Source organism: Sus scrofa, chromosome 7 (genome assembly GCF_054392235.1).
Source record: "Sus scrofa isolate SSC_HxYL_T2T_F1_AM1 chromosome 7, Sscrofa_HxYL_maternal_Yorkshire_Landrace_v2.0, whole genome shotgun sequence".
Taxonomy (NCBI): domain Eukaryota; kingdom Metazoa; phylum Chordata; class Mammalia; order Artiodactyla; family Suidae; genus Sus; species Sus scrofa.
Genome location: NC_139389.1, coordinates 5,750,017 through 5,773,609, shown reverse-complemented (window position 1 = coordinate 5,773,609; position 23,593 = coordinate 5,750,017). Strand labels below are relative to the sequence as shown.

Genomic DNA, 23,593 nt, shown 5'->3' with positions numbered 1-23,593 from the left:
AGAGAAAAATTTATTAGGGGAAAGTTACTGTTATGGCAGCAACATTCACTCTGTCACAACATGTCAAATTAACCTTCCTCCTAAGGACTGGAGTCAGAGCCAAGTTGAAAAAACAGACACCTCCACCTGTTCTGTATCAATTTCTTCAATGTCACTTTAGGTTGAAAAGGAAAGCCAAGCTAAACATCACAATTTAGCTCCACATTCTAATGTTTACTCCAGAATAACACCAGCTGGAAAACGAGAGGTTAAGAACTAAAGAAATACTGCAAGTAATATTTTTTTTTCCACCCCCTTTCCAAATAGCAAAGGAGGTTGTCAGTTAGGCTGTGTAAGAGATTTTGGTTCTCCCTTTGAAGCCAAGAGGAAAGGTTTTTAATCTCATCTTTAAGTTTAATCCTTTAAAATATGTAAGTGATTTAGAAATGCACAAGTTAAATTTGGCAGAAGACCCTACTGGTAGAAGTAAAGCCGTTTCTTTCAACTTTGCAAGAAGAAAGGAGTTCAAAGCTGGCCACCCCAACTCTCTAGATACCTCAGTCGCAAGCTGTAATCTACTGATTGTAAAAGTTCCCCTTATCGAGAATGTTGAGGAGAAAGACGCACGCAGTACAAAGGAAGTGGCAGGGTCACGATCAAAGAAATGATGTCATGTTTGAACATCTGTTTACAAATTGGTTTTGTTTTTCTTGAAAAGAAGAAACATTTCTCCGTAATTTTTAAGAAAGTTTTTCTTATTCAAAAGGAATTTCATCTGTTCAGAGTCAAACATTCACAAGTTACTTTCCTGGAGGACTCAGATCATTCCTTTTTTATGTACTGCTGTATATTCAGGATTCTCAGGTGATTTACATCCATTAAGAGAAGATAGGACATTTTGTTGTGTGTATACATCTTTATAGGGCCACACTCACAGCTTTTGGAAGTTCCCAGGCTAGGGGTCAAATCAGTGTCAGCCTTCACCACAACCACAGCAACACGGGATCCGACCCGTGTCTGCTACCTATACCACAGCTCACGGCCACACCAGATCCTTAACCCACTGAGTGAGGCCAGGGATCGAACCTGCATCCTCATGGATGCCAGTCAGATTCGTTTCTGCTTCACCACAACGGGAACTCTAAGAAGACAGGTCTTGATCAATAATGGCATACTTATGCCTGATGGTGGTTGTTCAAGTTACTGTTTCTACATTAAAAAAAAAAAAAAATCACTCCCCACTTAGTGGTGTGAAACAAATGCCATTTTATTAGGCTCTTGAGCCCAGTGAGTCAGAATTTCAGAAAGGGCGCAATGGGGAGGTCTCGCCTCTGCTCCATGGTGTCTGGGCATTCAGCTGGGGAGACCCAAGGCTACAGGTGACCAGATGGAGGCTCGAGTCACAGGGGGGCCGTTCACACGCATATCTGGTGTCATGGGGGGCCCGCTCACACACGTATCTGGTGCTGGAGGGCCGTCAGCTGGAACCTCAATGGTCCCTTCCCCTAAGGTCAGAGCCCCCAGAGACAAAGCCCTACTAGATGAAGGTACATAGGTTCTTCGCTCTCGGTCAGAGACTTCTAGGCCGGCCAACCCAGAGTTTGGAAACTGCCGCCAAAGCGCTTCTAGGCGTTGGGACTTCTTGCAAGTCGGGTCACTCTAATTACCTCCACACCTTCAGACTGAAGGTGTGGATGACAGACTGAACTCCGGACTGTCCTGGATTTAAGAAAGGAGACCGCCCCTGCCTCCTCCACACGTGATTAAAACGGCAGGTGTGCTGATCGGACCCGCGATGGATATGAACAAGTCAAGCGATGAGACAGGAGACAGCACAGCGATAAACACTGTGCCAGGGAGTCTTGTCAGTCTGCCTAAGTATGACTGTGTGTCAGTGTAAACGCTGAAGAAACGGCCAACATCCACTAAAACGGAGAAATAACTGCTGGAGAAACAGGAAAAGTGCCACTAAAATCAGTAAGTCTTAAAATGTTGATAGACACACAGACCCTTTGGAGCAAAGAATGAAAAATGCTGGATACTCTTTCCAGCATAACACACCTATAAATAGGTTCGGGAATTTCTTATCTAGTGGCAAGGGTTTCATGCAAGTCCTCAAGTTCCAGATTCCACGTGGAGAAGCTGTGACTGTAACCATCATGTACACGAAACAGAAAAATACAAAACCCCCAAATGGCAATCTCTGCTCTCAGAGATTATAAAGTTTTAATAAAAATACCTCACTGAAGCTATAAGGCAAATCCACATTTTTTCATGGAAAAGGGAGCAAAATGGGTACTATCATGATAATATAAAAAATAGGTAAAAACTAGACTTCATGGGAGAATAAAGTTGCCAGCATTGAAGCAAACTATTTTGCTTCCAACATGGAATCTGGCCACAGTTAGCCAAATTAGAAAATACTTAAATAGGTCCATTGTATGATATTAACATTTCTAGGAGGATAAGGGCCTGCATACTATTTTATGACACTCTCACTGCCTCTGCCTTTATAGAGTTGTTTTGCTTGTGCCAACTCTTACTCCACTTTGCCTCACACATCACCTTACCCACTGTCGGTGCTCACTAAAGGTTTGTTAAATCTTGGGAGTTTCCTTCACGGCGCAGCAAAAACGACTCCGACTAGGAACCATGAGGTTGCGGGTTCGATCCCTGGCTTTGCTCAGTGGGTTAAGGATCCAGCATTGCTGTGAGCTGTGGTGTAGGTCATGGACACGGCTCGGATCCCGCATTGCCGTGGCTGTGGTGTAGGCCGGCCGCTGTAGCTACAATGGGACCCCTAACCTGGGAACCTCCATCTGCAGCGGGTGCGGCCCTAAAAAGACAAAAGACAAAAATAAAAATAAAAAAATAAAGGTTTGTTAAATCTAATAAAAAGTAAAAGATAGACATCCCAAGTCACATAAACCACCAGAGGCAGAGCTGGCGCTCAAACAGGATTGTCTTAGACTGGTCCCGTTTTCCCTATGTCATGCTGTGTTTATATCCCAATGCTGTGACGTGCAGCACCTCAAAACCCTTTTAGAAATGTACTCACTGTAAGTGTAACATCAAGTGCATCTAGGCTAGATGAGTCCTTTATTCATTTTTTTATTCTTTCCTCTTTTGGCCACCCCCATGGCACGCACAAGTTCTCCAGCCAGGGATCAAGGCAGATCACGGCAGTGACCTGAGCCACATCAGTGACCACGCTGGATCCTTAACCCCTTGAGCCCCCGGGGAACTCTTAGACAAGTCTTTTTATGACAGCCTTTTGTAACTGATCCTGGTTCTTTGCTGTCCACACTGGAGTTTCAAATATTTAAATGTAATAGCCAGGTTCTAGAACAGAGACATCCACACGTGACAGTACTGGAAGGAACATGCTATGTATGTGTCTTTTTTGATAGTTTTCTTCATTCATCATGAAAGCCTTTGGTAAAATTTGGGATAATGGAGTTGAATAATGGAGCCACAGGAAGAAAATACAAGATCACAGGGGGTTATAATCAGCTGAGGAGACTGAGGATTTATCAGGCAACTTGGTGTGTGGCAAGTGAAATGCAATGGGGTGTTTCTAATTCATTCAAGGCTCAGCAATCAGAATAATGGAAGAAAGGGAGGGAGGGAGGAAGGAGAGAGGGAGGAAGGAAGGAAGGCGGGAGGGAAGGAGAGAGGGAAAGAAAAAAGGAAGAAAAGAAAAAGGAAGAAAGAAAGGGATGAAGCGAAGGAAGAATCAAGAAGTGCTGTGCTCAACAATTATCTCTTAAGTTGCCACAGGGGCTGCATGATGGTATTAGAACTCTGTGAGGGGTCCGTGAGCGCTTGCTGGGCCCATTCGCAAGAGTATAATATAAGCGAAGAGGTGAGCTTGCAAAACATAAAATTATTAGAGAGCAATACAAGGAAGTATAAGGTCAATCGTTAAGAGTGGCCCAAATGAATTAGGAAGGTTAAAAAAAAAAAAAAAAAAAAGCTCTATGGATGGGGTGGAATTTGAGCCAGGCTTAAAAGATTAAAATAAAGCAGAAAAACAGCAAAAACTGGTTTGAGAAACTGTATTTAGACTGGTCTGACGAACATGGGGGAGTTAACGCTGGAGAGTCAAGGAAAAACGTTACAGGAAGAGGATGAAGAAAGATTATGGGAAAACGTAGTTAAAGTGGACTTGATATACTACATTGTAGGCTTTTGAGCAGGCAAAAAAAATTGCAAATAGTATGAGAAGAGTCACGTGGTTTTAAAAGCACCCAAGTCTGAGTCAGAGGGCCCAGCTTCAATTTCCAATTCAGCCACTTTCTGGTGGTGACTACAGGCTTGTCCATGTATCTTTTGTTTGTTTTGTCTTTTGCATTTTCAGGGTCACTCCCGAGGCACATGGAGGTTCCCAGGCTAGGGGTCTAATCCGAGCTAAAGCTGCTGGCCAGAGCCTCAGTCACAGAAATACCAGATCTGAGCCACGTCTGCGACCTACACCACAGCTCATGGCAACGCTGGATCCTCAACCCACTGAGTGAGGCCAGGGATTGAACCCGAAACCTCAGGGTTTCTAGTTGGATTTGTTTCCTCTGTGCCACGACGGGAACTCCAAGCTTGTCCATTTGTAAGTCTCACTTTCCCAGTAATGATTATAATAAAATACTCTTCGCATATTTTTATGGAGACTAAATGGCCTAATTAATAAATGAATTAAATACTACATTAGTTTTATAGAAGTTTATGTAGAGCTTCTATGTTTAAAGAAGTATGCTTTTTTTATTTTTGCTGGTGGCATTTACATAAAACTGTACTACGTGTAATTTTTTATTGAGATATAACTGACGTACGACTCTGTGTAAATTCTCAAGTTATACAATGTGTGTTGATTGGTTACATTCATATGTTGCAATATGAATACTACCTTGGCACTAGCTAACACCTTCATCTGTATTCCTGACATTCCTGCAGAACGCTTTAAATAAGCTTAGCCTGGCAGTAGTATCCAGAATGAATTGAGATGGAGAGAGAATGAAGCCCTATTAGCTAAGAACTGAAAGCAGAAATGCAAATGAGATGCTGGAGCAATCAAATAAGCATGATGCAAGGACTGGGCATAGCTGCCTGGAGAATGATGAGACCACAGACTTTAAAAGTAGTATCAGGGGAAGAGCAAATAGATGCTAGTAGGGACCTGGGTTTTCTTGTCTTTCTCCTTCATGTTCTTAGTTGTTGCTTTTGTCCTCATAGTCTTGGCCTCATAGGCACAAGGTAGCTGCCACATCCCTAGTTATTATGTCCATATTCTTGGCATGAGGCAAGAGGAAGGACTAAGGGTGACAAGGCATGTAAGCTCGGCATGTCTTTTTTACAGAGGGAAAGCCAAAGCTTCTCTGGAAGACCCATGCTTTAAACTTTCACCCATGTTTTATTATCCAGAACTGTACCACTGGGCCACTCCTGGCTGAAATATCACTAGTGAGTAAGGAATTATGAATGAAAGTTGGGTTGAGCAATCATCAGGGTTTGTCCAAAGCCTGTCCTCAAGGGATTTTTGAGAATAGTCAATGAAATGTCACATCCAAAGTACCTATCTCATTGTCCACAGAGCACTAGAGTAGCTGCTCCAGAAAGTCAGTCCCTAATACAGTACGATTATACCAAAATACACGAGTGCTTACCGAGTAGCAGGCAGTTGCCACACACTGGCAAGAAACTGCTGAATAAAATATGACGTCTGCATGAGTTCTGTTTCAGACCTGCCAGAGATGATGGTGTGAACCCCGAGTAGAAATGTGTCACATGTAGCTGGAGAGAGACAGGGAAGGACATCCTGATTTTAAAGTGAAAGTCACAGCATTTTACGCTGAACGATGAGACAGTTATTACAGACACAGAAAATCAGAACTCCCAGGACTAACCTGAAAAAATTATTAAAGGAAAAACAGAAAGAAATGGCCACAGTTGAGAGCAGCAGACTTTAATGAGGTATTTACGGAAGCCAAGAAAAGAATGAGTCTTAGAAAAGCACGTCAGCTTCCTGGTACCAGTTCCACAAAGTCAAGGACAAGGAGAACGAGGAAACTGTCTAGCAAGAATAGCATTATTGATGACCGCAATTTCAGTAGAATGCAGGGTGCATAAGTCAAATTTCAAGGAATTAATGAAGAGGCTGAGGACAGTGGGTCAAAAGCATTCATTGAGGACTGTGAACCATCAGGCAATTAAGCCAAAATGCAATAAAACGATGACTGGAAGAGGCAGCCTGACAAGGGAAGAACTTTCCAAGAAAGGAAAGCCCCACGTGTGTTTTGGGACAGAGAGGAAGGACTCATTGTAATAAGAAAGGTTTAAAGTATGGAAAGGAAAAGATGCTTCAGAGTGAGACGTCTCAAAATAGAAAAAAGTCAACAAAATCGGGGACACATGTGGGAAATGACTGCTCCAGAGAATAGGACTCAGAGGAATGGGGACAGGACAACGAGGTGAGGGTGAATCTCTGCTGAGATCAGGGCTGACTATGGAAAAGGAGGAAGGAAAGTGGGTTTAGAACAAGGTCTCGGTCAAAGCAATAAGGGATCAGGGTCGATAAATAGAAGAACCTTCCAGACGTGGCAACTGTCAAAAGGTAGCTGGAAGCAACATCCCTCAGTGAAGGCTGTGTTCTCTTAGGAATAGAATTAAAGCTAGAATACCTTCTGGGAATCTTCTCCCTCCCTCCCCCCCCCCCATAACTGAAAGAGGTGTACATTTCAGGTATTAGATTAGGGGTTGATATTGAAGCCTCGTTTAAAATCAAGAGCCTTTAGGCATCTAGACTGAGGAGTAGGAACTATAAAAGCTAGAGGCGACCAGAGCATTTGGGTGGGAGAAGATGATGCAACAAGGAAGTGAAAAGACCGGGCAAAATGGAGTTCCTGCTATGGCATAACGGGCTCAGCAGCATCTCTCCAGCACCAGGCTGCAGGTTTGATCCCCAGCATAGTGGGTTAAAGGATCCAGCACTGCCACAGCTGCAGCGTAGGTGGCAAACTGTAGCTCGGATCCCTGGCCTGGTAACCTCATGTGCCCACGTTCCAAGAAGCAGGCAAAAAAAAAGAGAGAGAGAGTATAATTTGCATATAACAAAGGCACTCATTAAAAAAATAAATAAAAAAACCTGGACAAAATGGAAGAGGATGTCAGAGGGTCCTGGTTAGGAGAGAGAGACACTAGGCAGAGGGTCCCTTTGGAGGTAAAGAAAGGGAGAATTACAAGCCAAGCAGTTGCGCTTACAAGGAGCCCCCACCTCCAAGACGGCAGAGGTGGGAAGGAGGCCCAGGACGTGCAGTTTGGGGTAGGACAGTATGATGATACGTGTAAGGAAAACCAAATGCTGAAAAGGTGGCAAGTGTCACTGAGTTCCTGACACTCACTGGCTGCACGGACAGTAGGCACACCCATCCCGCTAGAAAGACGGTGACCGAGGGGTATCAGAGTGACCAAGAGGATGAGCTCCGCACTGGACCAGGTCTGACTCCCAGCTGGAAGGCCGAACCGCTGTCCACCGCTGGACCAGGCAGTGGACCCCTGTGAGCTTCGTCCTCCTCCATGACAGCATGGAAGTGACAACTGCAGGCATCTCTTTAAGCATTGTGACAATCGAAGGAAGTGAGACATGCAACGTACTTGCTGTAGCAATGAACTGCTCCGAGAATGTTAGGAATTTCCTCAGGAATGTAAAACTCAAGCGTGGGGATCCCTACAGGGAAGCAGTGATGATTTAGAAAGTCAGTAAAGGAGTTCCCGTCATGGCTCAGTGGTTAACGAATCCGACTAGGAACCATGAGGTTGCAGGTTCGATCCCTCACCTCGCTCCGTGGGTTAAGGATCCTGCATTGCCATGAGCTGCGGTGTAGGTTGCAGACGCAGCTTGGATCCCACGTGACTGTGGCTCTGTCATAGGACAGTGGCTACAGCTCCGATTCGACCCCTAGCCTGGGAACCTCCATATGCCGCAGCTGCAGTCCTAGAAAAGACAGAAAGACCAAAGAACAAAACAAAACAAAACAAAAAAAGGGCAGTCAGTGAAAAGACACTTGAGGGATTTTGAAAGGTAGGAATGGAGGGAAGCTGGCAGTGCGATGGAAGGATCGTGGAAAAATCTCAGACTCTGCTGAAAACTGCAGAGGCAAATGTCTGTTAAGGCACGAAGGTAAAGGAAGAAAAGAAAAGGAAAAGGAAGCTTATGAAAAAGGATAAAGATCTCTGGTTTCAATCAGAGATCTCTTCGAGGCACCAAGAAAGGAGGGGGAGAGGGAAGCTTACAGAGCAGGAGGGGAAATGCACAGAGATGAGCATGGCAATTTTAGCTGTCACAGGCCCTGGAAAGGATGAGAAGTTTCTGTCGCCTCTCTCCATTAAGACCTAGCAAATGTCTCCACTTCACAAAAAAGAAAAGCATCTGCTTCTCAAAAACCCAGGGCCTGAGTGTTTGTGGTCTGTTATCCCAAGAGAATATAAAGTCAGAAGGAAGGATCTCACAGGACCGCAGCACATATGTGCTCACAAAGGCACAGAAGCTTTCACAGAAGACTGGTCCTTGTAACTAGAAAAACACTACATGGAGCATTTTATGTGGCTCCTCTTTTTTTTTTTTTTTTTCCTATCATTATTTTTCCATCACCACACTCGGGGCTTAAATATGTTTAAACTGTCATGGTTCAACATTAATGAGATATTTGACCTTGACCAGCTAACGGTATAGGCTATGTTTTCCACTCAAAAACCTTGTTTACTGTATGACGTAAGCAGCAGCATTCTGTTGAAATGCAGAACAGCAGAGACCATCCTGCTGCAGAATTTATAAAAATCTGAAGCATCCATTTGCACCAGCCCCAGCAGTGACATCCACCAACCAACCTTAGCTCCAAATTCAACCATTTCTGTCCTGCTTTTGTCGATGGGCTTCACTGGGCTACAGAACTTTTGGCTCCCTATTCATTCACTGCCACCCAAAAGCAAATATGCCCACATGTTTTATGCTCCATCACAATGGTGTTTGGGAGATTAGGCTGGAAGATTGGGGAAAAGAAATCTCCCTTTAAGCCACATCATTTGCATATGAGGACCTAATACCATTCCAATAAGTGAACATCACAGCTTTCCAATACAAAACCAGCTATTAAAACATTGCCATAAGCAAAATATCGAGGCTTAAACTGACTGTGCACAAGATGGAAGAGAATGAAAGGACGAGTCCCGGAAATGCTTTGGCTTTCATCTTTTCTGTGATTCTTTATATTCATGGATTTCTCCAAATTCTCCTTTGTGACATTTTCAAAAAAATCACTTCCAGGTTTAAGGAAAAGGGGGCATGACGTGAGCAGTTCTTAAAAAATGAGTTACATGGAAGAAAGAACAGCAACTAAGGTTTTTGTGATTAATTTGATAGACTTCCAGTAGGAAGTATTTAGTTTATCTGCACATAGAAAATGAATATTAAAATATTCATACCCCAGGGCTACCAGAAAAAAGTAGATAACAGCTGTTGGTCTAAAATGGGGTTTCATTATGCAGAGATTAGAATAAGCTTGTAATTATGAATTGAAGCTAGAGCAGTTAAAAAAAAATGTTGAATAGGTTTTCTAACCCCAACATTTAAAACCAGTTTTCTGTTAAGAAATAAAGGAAGTGTTACACATTTCCCTCGATGAGCTATCAAGTGGGATCAGCTGTAGCAGACTTGCTTCTTCTCACCTCAAAGAGAAATGTGCGACAGAGTCTTCGCACGTATTTCTTCATGATTTTCTTTCCTAAAGCAGGTTGCAAACTGAGTCCGTGTTCCAAACGAACAAAGCCCGACTTGAACATTTCTTGTAGATCTTAAGACACAGTTAATACACGAAAACCCGGTTTCCAAAGACTACCTTTGGTTAACAACATGGATTACAAATTTTTACCTACACGTATTACCGGTTTTTGGATGGGATGCCACTGCCGTGATGAAAACAGTCTTCAATGTAGTTACAATTTCAGATTAACAAAATGAGCCATTACAAGGAAAATAATTTCCTTATTGCAAAATGATGGAGATGGGAAAATATGTGTTATTGCTTTCGAACGAGAAAAATAAGATAATCTCTATTCTTAATGTGCGATGGATAATTCACTGCGAGTTGTGACTTGACTTGAACCAATTTAAGAAATATAACCCCTACGACACCACACACACACACACACACACACACACACGCGCGCGCGCGCACACGCGCGCACACACACAAGTAAATTATATAGAACAGAGTAAAACACAAAAGTACGTTCCTCGTCCAGCCTTTCTCTCATTGCTCCTTCATTACAATCTGTTACTGAGAAAGAAAAAAAAAAAGATGAAATAGGACAGAACCACATGCACAGTGACTGAGACGAGCTTTCGCATTAATGGGACACAATTTAGTAAGAATTTCAAAGCATTTTTAAAATATTTTCTGCGGTTGGTGTTATCCTTTCTTAAAGACCAAGAAAATGAGGCCCAGAAATGATGCACTCAATACCTTGTAATAACCTATAATGGAAGAGAATATAAAAAGCAGGTGTGTGTGTGCACAACTGAATCATTTTTCTGTACTTACAACATTGCAAATCAACTATATTTCAATTTTAGCACAACTATATTTTAATTTTAGCACAGTTTTATATTTACAGAAAAACCATACAGGAAGTAAGAGAGTTTCCGTATACCCCATAGACATTTTAACCTCTTAAATTAATATGGTACATGTGGTATATTTGTCACAATCAATACACACATTTTAATAGGCAAAAAAAAAAGAGAGAAATGATGTACTAGACCCAAGATAAACAACAGGTAAGTATGACCAAAGGAGGGGGAAAGATGAGAAACTTTTGGTCCTTTCTTCGCTGTGACGTGAACTTCAGCTACACTGTGTGTCCTGTACCATGGACCACATTCTCAGGCTCCTTTCTCCTTTGAGCCACCCTCCTCCTCCCTAACTCCACGGCACATCTAGGACACAAAAGGGAACACAGCCCCCTGACTCCCCAGAAGCCTCCATCTCCGGGTCAGATGAGGATCAGAAAGAAGAGTCGTCCGGAAACCCTGCGACCCTTCCCGGAGGCCGCCCCAACCCGCACGTTTTGATGCCAGTTGTACATGCAGACGATAGGGAGCACAGAGACAAGTGTCTGGATGATATCTTCTAAAAATCAAGATCATTACTTTAAAAGCACCTTAACCATATAGCTGAATTGCAAGAGGAGCAAAAGAGGTCATCTTTAGTCTCCCTCCCATGTGACATAGAAATTTAAAAAATTGCACAGCGTGATGCATTTTCTCTGTCCCTTGCACAGAACCCTGGGAGCAGTGTCAGGAGATAAAAGACTAGGGCATGACAGCAAAAATCTCCTGCTCCCCACTGGGCCCTGTCATGTATTCAGCAACAGTATATTCAGCAACAGGGCCTCTAAATCCCTTCCCTGAACAAATGACAAACATGAAGTCAAGCTGACCTTAAACATTGAAAATAACCATTATTTTATTATCAATATATTAATAGACAAAAATAACCTGCACATAAAAAAGATAACTTTCTGGCTTTCCTCAACATTTTGTAAAGGAACTAGCAGGAGACAGAAACTTTAAAAATCGTCATCAGTGAAAAGTCAGGTCTTATGTTCATTCTGTTAAATAAATTATAACACAACAATTAGAATCTACATTCTCTTGGATATAAAAACTTTCATTTGCAGCAACAGGGATGGACCTAGAGATTATCATGTTAAGTGACATAAATCAGACAGAGAAAGATAAATATCATATGATATCACCTACATGTGGAACCCAGAAAAAATGATTCAAATGAACTTATTCGCAAAACAGAAATACACTCATTGACATAGAAAATAAACCTATGGTTACCAAAGGAGGAAAGTGGAGGAGGAAGGGATAAATTAGGAGCTTGGGATTAAGAGTAATAAACTACGATGGATTAAACAGGGGAACAACCAGGTCCTACTGTGTAGCACAGAGAACTATACTCAATATCTTGTAATAACCTAGAATGGAAAAGAATCTGAAACACCTGTTTTGCGGTCTATCAGAAATTAACACAATGTCGAAAATCAACTATACTCGAATTAAAAATAAATTTTAAAAAACTTTCGTAACAGAATTACAAGAAACCATAAAACACACAAAGGGTGTGTCCCTTTCCCAAAACACAAAATAAAAAAACAGTCAAATAGTTCATGTAAGTACTCAGTTAATATTTTTGACTGTTTAAGTTAACCCACTAATGTTTTAATCAGAAATATATGAATAGGGAATTCCTGTCTTGGTGCAGCAGAAATGAATCCGACTAGGAACCATGAGGTTGCGGGTTGGATCCCTAGCCTCACTCAGTGGGTTGAGGATCCGGCGTTGCCATGAGCTGGGGTGTAGGTCACAGACGCGGCTCGGATCTGGCGTTGCTGTGGCTCTGGCGTAGGCTGGCAGCTATAGCTCCGATTTGACCCCTAGCCTGGGAACCTCCATATGCTGCCGGTGTGGCCCTACAAAGACAAAAAAAAGACAAAAAAAAAATATATATATATATATGTAAATATATATAAATAGTATGAAACAGCAATATTCTCAGTCAGAGTCTCTGGCTTTTTTCTCTAAGATAAGACATTAATATAAAGGTAGTAGAGAACACTAGAGAAATGTGGGGAAAGTTTTAAACGGTCCTCTATCTCCTTCCAAATGCCAGTATCTAACCAGATGGCAAGAAGAGAACACCATTCTGTCCCACAGTTTTGTGTCATTTTTTACAGCAAATAGAAATAAAAACACCTTGAGAAATAATGACATCAAGCCCTCAGTGTGCCTAAATAGGATTTAACATCCCTAAAAATACCATACAAATATTAATCTACGCTTTAGAAAATGAGGTAGGTAGGTACCAACACTGCCCTCTAATGAAGGAACGGCCAGGTGGCAGTCAAGATTGTCCCCTGAGGACTGAGGCTGGCATCACCTGTCCGTAAAAGCACAGAATGTCTTCACTCCAAGAATCTACTCAATGGTTTGTAATAACCTCTATGGGGAAAAAGGAATGGATATATAGAACCATGGCTATATATGTGTATATGATTATATATATGGATATACACACACACATATAGATATACATGCATATATATGTGTGTCCATATAGACATACATATATGAATCACATAAAAAATGATTCACTTTGCTGTACACTTGGAACTAACACAACATTGTAAGTCAACGATACTCCAGCAAAATTTTAAAATATTAAATAAAATGCATTGCAAAAAGAGAAGATTTGGAAGGAGAGCAAAGACACACTTCAGATACCAGTTGTTTTACAGCTCCTGAAACAGCTGATCTAAAAGAGTTTCATTTGTGTTTATCCTCTGAATCTTACCCGTTTGAATTCACCCAACACCTGTCTTTGAAGACGGAGTTCTACTGCGCAGACATCCTCCACTCTTTTAATTGAGCCCCTTTGGGGGAAAGTATCGTTTAAATATAACAATATATTCAGAACCCTAAAATAATTTCATCTATAATAAATTCTTAAGCAAGGGAGGGAGACCAGCCTGGGGACCCTGGGAGGGGAAGATTGCCAGGTACCAAGTCAGAGCTTCGCAAGAAGTGGTAGGAGCGCCTTCCCCGGAGACTTTTAAAAATAGAAGAGCCAGCCCTCTGCATACAGTGCGTAGGAGGCCCCATTTTACTTTGTTATTAAAGAACTTCACCCTCGGTTTCCTTAGGCTTGATTAAAAAAAAAAAAAATGTGGGAGCAGGAGAAGAGAAAGCCGCCAGATGCGAGGAAAATTCAGTTTCAGAAATGCCTCTGATAGTGGCACAAAAAAGTCCGCTCCTTCTACTACGAATTCTCAGATTTTCACACTTATTTCTAAGGATCGAAGCTTAAAGGAATGTCAATTCTAATATCTGTGTGACTGCACTGCTTTATGATTTTACCTATAGATTAAATCACTATGTTGTTCAGACTACGGTGCTATTTTTAGAAGTACTCCCAGGGCAAGAAGAACTTGGACGTTGTTTGGATACTTTAGCTCTTGGTCTCCCTTTAAATACATAATTCCCTCTCTGGAGATATATGTAGAAACAGACCCATACATAGATATGATGTCACAACAGCTTTTCAAGGAAAGTTACCCACATTTCAAGTTTACATCATCTTTTAATGAATAAACTATGGAATATACGACCCACAAATGCCACAAGGACTTTCTTCATGACCTCATGAACACATCCATTCAAGGCAAATCTTTCCCTCATTAAACAATAATGACAATAAAGAAAAACATTTTTCTGAATCCCACAGCCACGTTTGCACACAGCACCAGAGACCACTTCTCAAGACTTGGGCCATTTTTTAACCTTTAAGATTGGAAGCATGTATTTTAGACCTTCCAAAGACAACTGCAATTTCTTCTGCATTCTCTGATTATACTCATCAAGTCATTTTTAATGGAGTTACATTTAATGGAGTAGCATTTAAATAGGCTTTCCTTGAAAGTAAGCTGGATGTTTCAGACAGAAAATGTTAGCCAAAAAAAGGACTCGGTTGAATATATCACAGCAATTTCTACAAAGTTCTATAAACTGTTCTGAAAGATTTGGCAATTTCATGGCTTTCTGTGAATAGGCTGTGTCAGTTTAAAATGAAGCTGTAGCATCACAGAATAATCTTTCTGAAGATATTTCACAACTTGGAGATCTAAATTTTCGATACTATGCACTAAAGGACAATCAATGCAGAAAAGGAATATATCTATAGACTACACAGATACCATCTACCCAAGGCTGAATTTACATATACAAGTACTATGATAAGTACATAACCATATAATTTTCTACCTAGCAATTGTGAATTCATCTATATTTTTAAGAAATATTAACCAGGAGTTCCCATCGTGGCTCAGCAGTTAAGGAATCTGACTAGTATCCATGAGGATGTGGGTTCGATCCCTGGCCTCACTCTGTGGGTTAAGGATCCAGCATTGCCATGAGCTGTGGTATAGGTTGCAGACACAGCTTGGATCCTGCATTGCTGTGGCTGTGGTGTAGGCCAGCAGCTACAGCTCCGATTCGACCCCTAGCCTGGGAACCTCCATATGCTGTGGGTGCGGCCCTAAAAAGAAGAAAAGAAATATTAACCAAGTTAGTAGATGTAAGCTATTATATGTGGAGGGGAGAACGATATTCAATGTCCTAGGATAATGGAAAATAATATTTCTAAAAAGATTATGTGTGTACACATATTTGTGTATATATATGTGTGTATAGCCTATATATTTGTATATGTGTATATATATATATACACACATATATAACAGACACATATATAAAACAGAATCCTTTGCTGTACAGCTGAAATTAACATAACATTGTAAATCAACTGTGCTTCAATTTAAACAAAGAAATGTTAATCAAGAACATAGAATATTCTACACTAAAAATAAGAATCAATAATTAGAATTAGGAGTTTTTAGTATCATTCTAAGTTTTTTTTTGTTTGTTTTGTTTTTTTGTCTTTTTGCCTTTTCTAGGGCTGCTCCCACTACATGTGGAGGTTCCCAGGCTAGGGATCTAATCAGAGCTGTAGCTGCTGGCCTAATACCACAGCCACAGCAACGCGGGATCTGAGCCGCATCTGCCACCTACACCACAGCTCACGGCAACGCCGGATCCTTAACCCACTGAACAAAGCCAGGGATCAAACCTGCAAGCTCATGGTTCCCAGTTGAATTCATTAACCACTGAGCCACGACGGGAACTCCTTCTAAGCTTTGCAAAGTACCGCATTGGCCGAGACATCCCCATATTAGTTTTCTATTGCTGCAGTAATAAATGACTATAAAATTGATGTCAATGCATATTTGCTCTCAGAGTTCTAGGGGTCAGAAATCCGGCATCGGGTTCACTAGACTAAAAATCAGGATGCCTGTAGGGCTGTCAATCCTTTTTGAAGGCTCTAGGGAAGAATTTGTTTCCTTGCCTTGTCCAGTTTTCTGAGATCACCCATTGGTTGACCTCTGACCCCTTCCTCCGCCTTCAAAGCCAACAACGGCAAGTTGAGTCCTTCTCCGATCTGAAATCAGTCGCTCCCCTCTGGCCTAAACTTCTATGTCCCTCTTCCACTATTAGGAACCCTTCTAATTACACAGAGGTTACCTGAATAATATGGGATAATGTTCCCATTTTAAAGTCAGCTAACTATCAACCTTAATTCCATCCACAACCTTAATTCCTCTTTGCAACATCTTCACAAGTTCCAAAGATTAGGGTGTGGACTTCTTTGGGAAGCAATCATTCCGCCTTCCACATACCCTTTCAAATCTAAACTACAGGCTTATTCCGAACTCGCTAATGCTAGCAAACTGCAGCTAGTTCAAGTATCGTTGAAAAATGTACATGCCCAAATTAGGTAAATAATTCCCAAAACTAATTTCACACCAATTAGATGCTAATTGCTTTTAAGTTTCATCACTTTTTTATAATGTGATTTTCAAAATCCCTTATAAAAAAGTATAGGCATAAAATGGACAAAGGGGTCTTGTTTGAGGTTACATCCCACATTTTAATGCATGATAGAGAATTTAGGTCAATGTCATCTCTATATCTGGGAAAGAGAGGCCCCTGCCCTGGGCCCTGGCTTTAGAAAACCCCTTTTCTCTACTTTCTCTGGCCATGACCCTCCTGTGAGCAAGAAGCCTGTAGGGGAAAAGGGGGCCTGGCAACTCAGCATCTTCATCCACCTTCTAGAAACACTCAGGGTACCCAGTGCACTGGGAGTCCCAGAGTTCACATTCCAGACTGTTGACCTTTTCCTACCCAAGGTCACCTCATCATTAACATACACACGCCTAGGCTTAAGAGATGCCAAAAGATTGGTTAAGTGTTTGAGGTGTAAATGGAGTTTGGAAAAACAGGCTGTCATCTCCACACAAGGGCCTGTGGGGCTTTACAGGGCAAAAAAAACCAAGGAAGGGCAGCGGGAGACATGGTTACAAGCCAGGAGCTCAGGAGCTCAGGTGTGGCCCTCCTGGGCATCACCTGCAGCACCCAGCTCCTAGGGGCTCTGGACTCCAGATTCAAATCTGGTCTGCCAGGGTGTTATCACTTCTATTTGTCAAGGTAAGAGGGCAGAACATATTTATGTGAGAGGCTGTTAGCTTGATTTATGACTTTTAAACATTTACACGGAGGGTATAGAGACTTCTCTTTGTGTATTCTGCCTGAAGCCTTGGAATTATTAGGGGCCAGGCTGTCTTAGATATCCTTATTCTGACATTATAATTCAAACTAAATTTGCATATCAAAAAACAAGTTAATATCTCTCAAACAAAATTTCAGACGATATTAGTACCTATAAATTTCTCTCACCTTAATTCGAATTATTCTCCAAGTCTATAAAAATTTGTTAATTTCAGCACTGCAAGGACCTGGATGATTCTAGCTTTTTCTTTATTTTCTTATTACCATAAGAGAAAAAAAAATTTTTTGTCTTTTTAGGGCCACACCCACACCATATGGAAGTTCCCAGGCTAGGGTTTGAATCAGCGTTGTAGCTGCCAGCCTACGCCACAGCAACAAGGGATCTGAGCCAAGGCTCTGACCTACACCACGGCTCACGGCAGCACTGGATCCTTAACCCACCGAGCGAGGCTGTGTCCTCATGGATACTAAGTCAGGTTCGTCACTGCTGAGCCATAACGGAACTCCCAAGAAATTATTATCCATGTATTTATCTATGTAAGGTGAGTTATCTTCGTGGGAGCCGGTACAAACCATGAGAACTTGGGATGCAAAATGAACTGAGCACTAAGCTTCTTCATAGAGGAGCTGAGGGCAGGAAAGATGAATGAGGCCACTCCAGGTAGAGCAATAGATTTCATCTGCTTCACTGGTAGAATTATGAAATAAAATTTGGAGAATCCAAGAATTTTCAACTTGGTGTTCATACGTACTCGCTTGGTCAATACACAAAACTTTAATTTGGCAAAAGAGTATTTCCAGAAATGCATATTCAAGATCCTATTTATAAACTGAATCTGCGAAGCCATAGGGGCTTGCTAGGTTATAATGCCCAAGAGAAAATCTATCCAAGCCTGGCCCTAGGGGCTAATAGCATCCCTAATAAATGTGCCTTAATCTCAAATTAAAGGTCAATCTCATTTTTAATTTACTGCAACTTCGTGTTCAACTATTTGTGGTTTTGAAAAAAAAGAAAATAATTCCAAGCTTTTTTCTTATATTCAACCTTTCTTTGGAGAAGAACTCTGGAAAAGACAAACATTTCTCATTTCTTATTGATAATGGCTTCTACTCGTTGTGCATGAGTAAGTCAGAAAGAGAAAGACAAATACCATATGATATCACTTATATCTGGAATCTAACATACAGCCCAAATGAACCTTTCCACAGAAAAGAAACACATGGACTTGGAGGACAGACTTGTGGTTGCCAAGGGGGAGGGGGAGGGAGTGGGGTGGACTAGGAATCTGGGGTTCATAAAGGCAAACTCTTGTGTTTGGAACAGATAAGCAATGAGATCCTGCTGTGTAGCGCTGGGAACTACATCTAGTCACTTCTGATGGAGCATGATAATGTGAGAAAAAAGAATGCATACATGTATGGGTAACTGGGCCACCATACTGTATGGTAGAAAGAAAAAATAATGTATCGGGGAAATAAAATTAAAAAAAAAAACACACAATTATATAAACTTGACAAGGTCCATCCCTTTTAGTTTGAACCATGAAAAGTCAATTAGTCTCTATTTGGAAAATTATTTTATATATATATATATACACTACTGAGTTATTCTTTCTTGTGCAATTGTTTGATTATGTCTTCTCCCAAAGAATGCTGGGAATTTAATTACCTCCCCAAAAATGACTAAATCTTAGGAAGTATTTTACAAAATGTCATTTTTTATTTAATAAAGGGCCAGCTCTGTATTTCATGCATTTCCATTCATCTGACAGAGCTGTGGTGTTTGTGATTGTGTCTATACAGCCATCCGTCTTCTAGAACCATCTTTAGCTGAGTGAGCCCCTAAGCATGGTCCATTCTGCTCAGATCTGATCAGCATCTTTATAGCTTATCAGCCTTGGGGTTCAATTTTGTTTGGGATGCTTTTATAAATGAGCACAATCACTGGTGAATCTGTTCTTCCAGATTGCAAAGAGAAAAAGTGAGAGAGGAACTTGAGTAGATTACAGTGTCATTGAGAATAAAGCACAAACACAAAAGCACCTGACGTTGTCTCAGGGACGATTCTGTCGGGTGTACATTTTCAGTTTTATTTCAGTAAAATTAGATGATTGTCTTAGTTATTATTGTTTTTGAAGTTATGCTCTAACCCCAGGCTAGGAGTATGATCAATGTGCTAACAAAATCAATTTGTTCTAAAACACTTTTTTTTTTCCTTAAAAGGGAGGAAATATACAAGTAAAGCGGAGATGCTATTGATAGAAAGTACAAGACTCATTTCAGAACTTTCTTTTGGACAGGTGACTGAAGCATTTTATACTTTTTGGTAGGAAGATTCAACAGTGCAGTTGTTCTCAGGATTCAAAATAGCTGTAGAAATAACAGAAGGCAAGAGAAGATTTTCATCATTGTAATGGCTTTCGCACTTACAAAATTTTTTCAGAAGAGTGTTCATAACAATATTTACCTCAAGGAGTGGCTTTTTAAGTCAGCAGAACAACTGAACTATAATGTTCCTTTAAAAGGGTAATTTCTTACATATATTTATGAAAATCTCTTCCTCTCTTCAATGTAGACCAAATAAAATGCTGAGTCATTTACTATCCTAATAGAAGAAATAAAATTTCCAAAGATCATCATATCAGATATGCAAGAATATGTTTTCAACTTGTTAAGTTTCCAAAAGCATACGATGCGGTTAAAGAAATTCCAGCATCTGGCCAATGATAACTTTCCTCTGTTATTAAAAATTCGGAGGGACAATGGCAACGTCAAAAATCCAGGTCCACACTGTTCTGCTCCTGGAAACTGACTTCTCAGTCATTACAAACTCTAAGCATATCCTGTAGACTGTCCTTTGCACGGCAGGAACAGACACGGACCTGCATGAGCCTCAGTGTGTATGTAGTTTGCACTCTTTCTATCTATTCATTCGGGGGGAGGGGGCATCGTATCTTATGGCATCTCTCTTAAAAACACTTACAACACTATTATGGACTGAAATGTGTCCCTCTAAATGCCACAGGTTGAAACCTTGCTGTGCGATGTGACGGTATGAGAAGGAGGGGCCTTTGAGAGGCAATGAGGTTTACATGAGATCATGGGGGTGGAACTCCCAGGAGTAGGATTACTGCCCTTACAGGGGTCAGGAGAGAGCCTGCTTTCCCTCTCGCCTGCTCCTACAGGAGGACACAGGGAGAAGTCTGCAGTCTGCCACCAGAAGAGGGTTCTCCCCGGAACATCATCATCTTGGACCCTGACCTTGGACTTCCAGCCTCCAGAACTGTGGGAAACAAACTTCTGCCACTTATAAGCCACCTCATGCAGGGTATTTTTGTTCCAGCAGCCCAAATGAACTGAGACAAACACAGAATTGAAAAGTGAAAACGGGAGTTCCCATTGTGGCTCAGAGGAAATGAATCCGACTAGTATCCGTGAGGATGCAGGTTCGATCCCATGTTGCTGTGGCTGTGCTGTAGGCCGGCAGCTGCAGCTCTGATTCAACCCCTAGCCTGGGAGCTTCCATATGCCACAAATGCGGCCCTAGAAAGCAAAAAAGGAAGGAAGGAAGGAAGGAAGGAAGAAGGAAGGAAGGAAGGAAGAGAAAGAGAGAGAGAGAGGGAGGGAGGGAGGAAGGAAGGAATGAAAGAAAGAAAGAAAAAAACAAGACAGCCAGCCAGCCATCCATCCCTGGGACAACTTGGAGTGCATTTGTGCTTACAATTTATTCTCAGTGACACAATCTATTTGCATTCTTAGATTAAAGTACTCTGAAACTGAGCAAATTCCATGAACAGTTAAGCCTCACACCCAACTGCTTAATAAAAATATGTATTCTCTCTACTTTTTAAAATTGTTGCACTCGTTTCTCCATAATCTTAATAAGCACACTTACTTTGCCATCAAGAGTAATTAATGCCATATAATCACAGAGAAACTGCAAGGTTTCTAACCCCCCCCCCCAATAAAAACCATAGTAATGATACTTCTGGGTGTTAGGTATCATATACACGATAATTTTTATAGATGCAGTAATGCCTACCAGGTATAGAAGTCTTTCAAGAAAGAGGAATTTAAAATGAAAAAATTTGCTTATTTTACCCTGCACTAATCTCTAAACATTGCAATTTGGAGAAATTGATCCTTACCTAAAGTGGGCTATAATGGGAATACCGTTTGAAAGTTTATTTTCCAAATTTTGAAGATTTTTGGCACTCGGATACGAAGCTGGTAAAGGAGAAGCCTCCTAAGAGAAACTATTAGATCTGATACAAAGTATGTGCAAAATAATAAATGGAGTCACTAACAGACACTCAAGTAAATTTCGACTTCCCGTCAAAATGCTTTGACGGACCTTCACAAATCTCCTCTCTTCTAAATACATGTCAGTGACAATAAAATACAAAAAGAAGAAAAGTAGAAAGACACGTGTTGGCTCCAAAGCGTCTCTGAAAAGAGGCCCAGAGGAGAACCGAACTGGAGCCCGGCCAGCTCTGTTCCAACACGGAGAAAGATGGTGGTTCCGGGACCCGGGTGCCTGCAGAGAATCAGAGAAGAAAACGACTCCATGGGAGATGGAGGAACAGACCTCACCTCATGGCTGGATGCAACTCGCCACCCGGGACAGGAAGCAGAAGCAAAAACAACTGCTGACTGCTGGTCCAGACTGTGTCTTTGGCGACGCCACGGGCCTGCAATTGTGGAGGACAAAGCACTGTGAGCCAGTTGGGGGGGGGTCTGCCCAGTGCATAGCAATCCCACCTTGGGAATGAGGAAGGACTGGGGTGCCTGGATGTGGGAGGTCTCCACACACCACCAGGAATTGCTGCAGAGAGACACTGCAAGCCAAGCTCCGGACGTAGGGCCTGGAGGCTGCAAAGAGCATCCCGCCAATCAGGGGAGAATACGGAGAGAGAGAAGGAGAGGCAATCAATGATTCTAATAACCTTCCATTCCAAAGAAGTCTGCGAGGAGTTCCTGTTGTGGCTGAGCAGTGAAGGACCCGACTAGTGTCCATGAGGACATGGGTTCGATCCCTGGCCTCTACTCGGTTAAGGATCCGGCACTGCCATGAGCTGAGGTGTGGGTGGCAGATGCAGCTCGGATCCTGTGTTGCTGTGGCTGTGGTGCAGGCTGGCAGCTACAGCTCTGATTGGACCCCTAGCCTGGAAACTTTCATATGCTGTAGGTGTGGCCCTAAAAAGACAAAAAGACAAAAAAAAAAAAAAAAAAAAAGTCTGTGAACCAAAATATCAAATCATGATGAAGAATTCTAATGCTAAGAAAGTCAATCAAATTAACAAATACAATCAAACCCTGAATCCACATGAAAAAATTAATACTCAGAGTCTAACAAAGACTTTAATATACTTAGGAGACTTGAAGAGATGAATAAAGGAGTAAGATTCATTTAAAAGAAATGATGGAATTTAAAAAATGTGAAGGAGTTCCTGTCATGGTGCAGCAGAAACACATCCGACTAGGAACCATGAGGTTACGGGTTCAATCCCTGGCCTCGCTCAGTGGGTTAAGGATCCAGTATTGCCATGAGCTGTGGTATAGGTCACAGATGCAGCTCGGATCTGGCGTTGCTGTGGCTGTGGTGTAGGCCAGCAGCTGTAGCTCTGATTCGACCCCTAGCCTGGGAACCTCCATATGCTGCAGGTGCAGCCCTAAAAAGAAAAAAAAAAAATCTAAAAAAATAAAAATGTAGAGAGAAATGGGTGACCATGAGAAAACAAATGTTTTGAAAATAAAAATTAAGACATTTTAGGCAAGAAAGCTTTCAAAATTATATAAATCAAATGGCAAACTCAATTCTAGACTGAACACAGATGAAGCAGAAAATCTATGAGTTGAACAATGGTACAAAAAGACATGCCTAGAGAATGGCATAAAAAGAAACTGCAAGTTTTAAAGAATTCTGAAGAGATATTAGATGATGATTTTCTGGAATAAAAGAAAGACATTAGTCCTGAGATCAGAAGTGAATTTAGAGGGTCAGGAAAACAAATAAACGTAAATGTACACCTAGAAATATTGTAGTAAAACTGGAAAAGAAGAGAAAAGGCAAAATCTTAAATGTTGTGAGGGAGAAGATACAAGCTGCAAGGAAATGGCAATTTGGCTCCTCATCAACAACAACAGATGCCAGAAAACAACACAATGGTATCTTCAAATGTCCATAAAAAATAACTGTAATGATGGGTCTTATACTAAGACTTACTGGATATATATATATATATATATATATATGAGTGAGCCCCAAATAAGTCATTTTAGATGTATAAAAATATAGCTACTCTTCCTGTGGACCTCATTACTAACAGATACTCCAGAGCAAAGTTAATACAGGGGAAAAAATGAATATAGGACACA

General features: G+C 41.4%; 1 long non-coding RNA gene across 7 annotated transcripts in view; it reads right to left on the bottom strand.

Annotated features, from left to right (window-relative positions):
* LOC106504312 (uncharacterized) overlaps positions 1–23,593 on the bottom strand; it is a 289,381-nt gene that overhangs the window by 153,936 nt on the left and 111,852 nt on the right. For 6 of the 7 annotated variants that reach the window (XR_014809566.1, XR_014809568.1, XR_014809570.1 and 3 more), the window contains exon 3: positions 21,809–21,906. The exons of the other annotated variant lie outside the window; for it this stretch is intronic. This is a non-coding gene — a long non-coding RNA (uncharacterized LOC106504312). The remainder of the gene's footprint in view (positions 1–21,808; positions 21,907–23,593) is intronic. 7 annotated transcript variants of the gene reach the window in all.